This window comes from Charadrius vociferus, unplaced genomic scaffold (assembly GCF_000708025.1).
Source record: "Charadrius vociferus isolate BGI_N301 unplaced genomic scaffold, ASM70802v2 scaffold393, whole genome shotgun sequence".
In the NCBI taxonomy this organism is placed as follows: domain Eukaryota; kingdom Metazoa; phylum Chordata; class Aves; order Charadriiformes; family Charadriidae; genus Charadrius; species Charadrius vociferus.
In genome coordinates this window covers 1,744,419-1,746,901 of record NW_009647760.1, presented here as the reverse complement: position 1 = coordinate 1,746,901, position 2,483 = coordinate 1,744,419, and positions in this window count along the sequence as shown.

Sequence of the window (2,483 nt, the reverse complement as noted above, 5' to 3'; positions counted from 1 at the left end):
GAGGTTGGGGTTTGTGGGAGTGGTGGATCCATGGCTTCCCTGTGTTAAAAATTAGCTTTTCCTCTGCGTGTGCTGAATTAATTTTAATTCAGAGCAGCCCGTTCTAGCTCATTTATGCAAGCCACCCGAATCCTTGTGCCAGCAACAAGGGAGGGAACGAGCAGCTGGGAGCGGAGGAGGCTTCTTTTGGCAGAAGTGCCAATTTCTGCCAGTTTAAAGCGGTTACGAAACTCTGGGTGGGGCTTTGTGATCGATCGGAGCTGATCTGAAGCCACCAAAAGGGAGGAGATCTGCCATCTCTGCTCGCCTGATCCCCAGCCTGTTCCCATACGTGCAAGGCGTTGCAACAGGAGAGGCTGCAGGGTTTTTATTTTTGCAGTCTTAGGGCTTCAGGGGAGGTAAATAAAGGCCAGGCTCCCTGCCTGCTTTGTATTTTGAAGCCGTTGCCACCATCTGCACAAAGTGGTTTATTCCTACGGGCTGGCTCTTCCCCATATTCCACTGCTGAATTGCTTTAAAAGGCCACTAAACAGGCGGTAAATAATTTACTAACTCTACCTTTCCGAGCAGGCGAATTGCAGGCTTGCTCTGGGGACGTTGTTTGATCAGAGCTGGGACAGGCTGAGCTCCCTAACTGCGATGGGAAGCGAGATGTCCCAAGGGACAGCTTCTGTTTTAAACGATTTGAGGTTGATGATCGGCTGCTTTTCTAAAGTTCCCATCATGGGAGTGTTTAGAAGGAAATAGCGTTGTGCTGGTGCAGCTACTTGGCTCGGCTTTTTTTCCCCAAATTGTTTAAAAAATAATTTTAGCCTGGATTTTTATCTCCTTTGCAGACTTGATGTTCTGTTACGGCTTTGTTTAAAGTTATAGGTTTTATTCCCTTAGGGAAGAATGAAATTATTCAGAAGACAAACTTCTTAAGGATAATGTCCATGTAAATTACATGCTTCTCTGTGCTCTCAATTGCACTTTGTGGATACTCCTGATTTATACTGGTAACACAGGGCCATCTGACTTTCAGGATGGGACACATGCTCCAAAGTACAGTTCAGGTCAAAGAAAATCCTTTTAGGGGATAGGGACTGGGACTGAACCCAAGAAAACTGCCTTCTGCTCTCAATTTCCCCCTAGTTTCTGGGAGGAATCGAGTGATGGGGGAGAATGTGAACCGCCCTCAGAGCTGCCCATGAAACGTGTTACAGACTGCAACTTGCAGAGCCACTTACCCCCTTTTTTTGCTTAATTAGAAGGTGCAAATTCCTGTGCCCAGATGATGTCTCAAAATTACCCCGACTGGAGCAGCTATTTTGCTCTGCTGCTGCTGAAGCCTTACCGGCACATCTAATGCACAACAAAGACTTTAAATTAGGAATAAAACTTGCCCGTTCTTGCAGGAAGCTGAAAACATCAATGGTTTCCATCACTACCACAAGTAACCTTTGCAGCTCAGCTTCGGGACTATTTCTCCTGCAAAATGTTTTGTACAATTCCAGCCAAAGTATGAGAAATAAGGACTCTCAAGGCTGATGCGTGAAATTAAAGTTTCCTCACTGGATATGGTCCTATGGGGCCACCAGAATGTCCTTCCCCTTCTGCCTGTAGGCGCAGGCTGAGGGAGATGGTGGGCCACTGGCAGACACTCATAATGGGAGAGGGCAGACACGGGCAGGGGACAGGGGATAGGGACAGGGGATGGCTGGATAAGGCTGAGCAGGGGACAGGGGATGGGGACAGCTGGACCAGGCTGAGAAGCAGACAGGAGATGGGGAGAGGTGGACCAGGCTGGGATGGGGATAAGGGGATGAGGACAGCTGGAGCAGGCTGTGCTGGGGACAAGGGACAAGTTGGGATAGCCCAATCTGGGTATGGGGACAGCTGAACCAGGCTGGGATGGGGACAGGGGATGGGTACAGGAGATGAGGACAGCTGGGCCAGGCTGAGATGCAGACAGGGGGCAGCCAGGATAGCCCGGGCTGGAGACAGGAGATGGGGACAGCTAGACCAGGCTGAAATGGGGACAGGGGACATTTGGAATAGCCCAGTATGGGGACAGGGGATGGGGACAGCTGGACCAGGCTGACGTGGGGACAGGGGATATTTGGGATAGCCCAGACTGGGGACAGGGGATGGCTGGATGAGGCTGGAGAAAGAAGAGGAGATGGGGACAGGGAAGAGCCAGGGTAGCCCAGGCTGGGTAGAGAGGACGGGGACAGGGGATGGGGACAGCTGGACTGGGCTGTGCTGGGGACATGGGACAACTGTGACAGCCCAGGCTGGGGACAGGGGCTGGGGATGGCTGAACCAGGTTGGGCTGGGGACAGGGGATGGCTGGATGAGGCTGGAGAAAGAAGAGGAGATGGGGACAGGGAAGAGCCAGGGTAGCCCAGGCTGGGTAGAGAGGACGGGGACAGGGGATGGGGACAGCTGGACCTGGCTGGGCACGGGACAGAGACTGGGGACAGCCGGACCAGGCTGTGCTG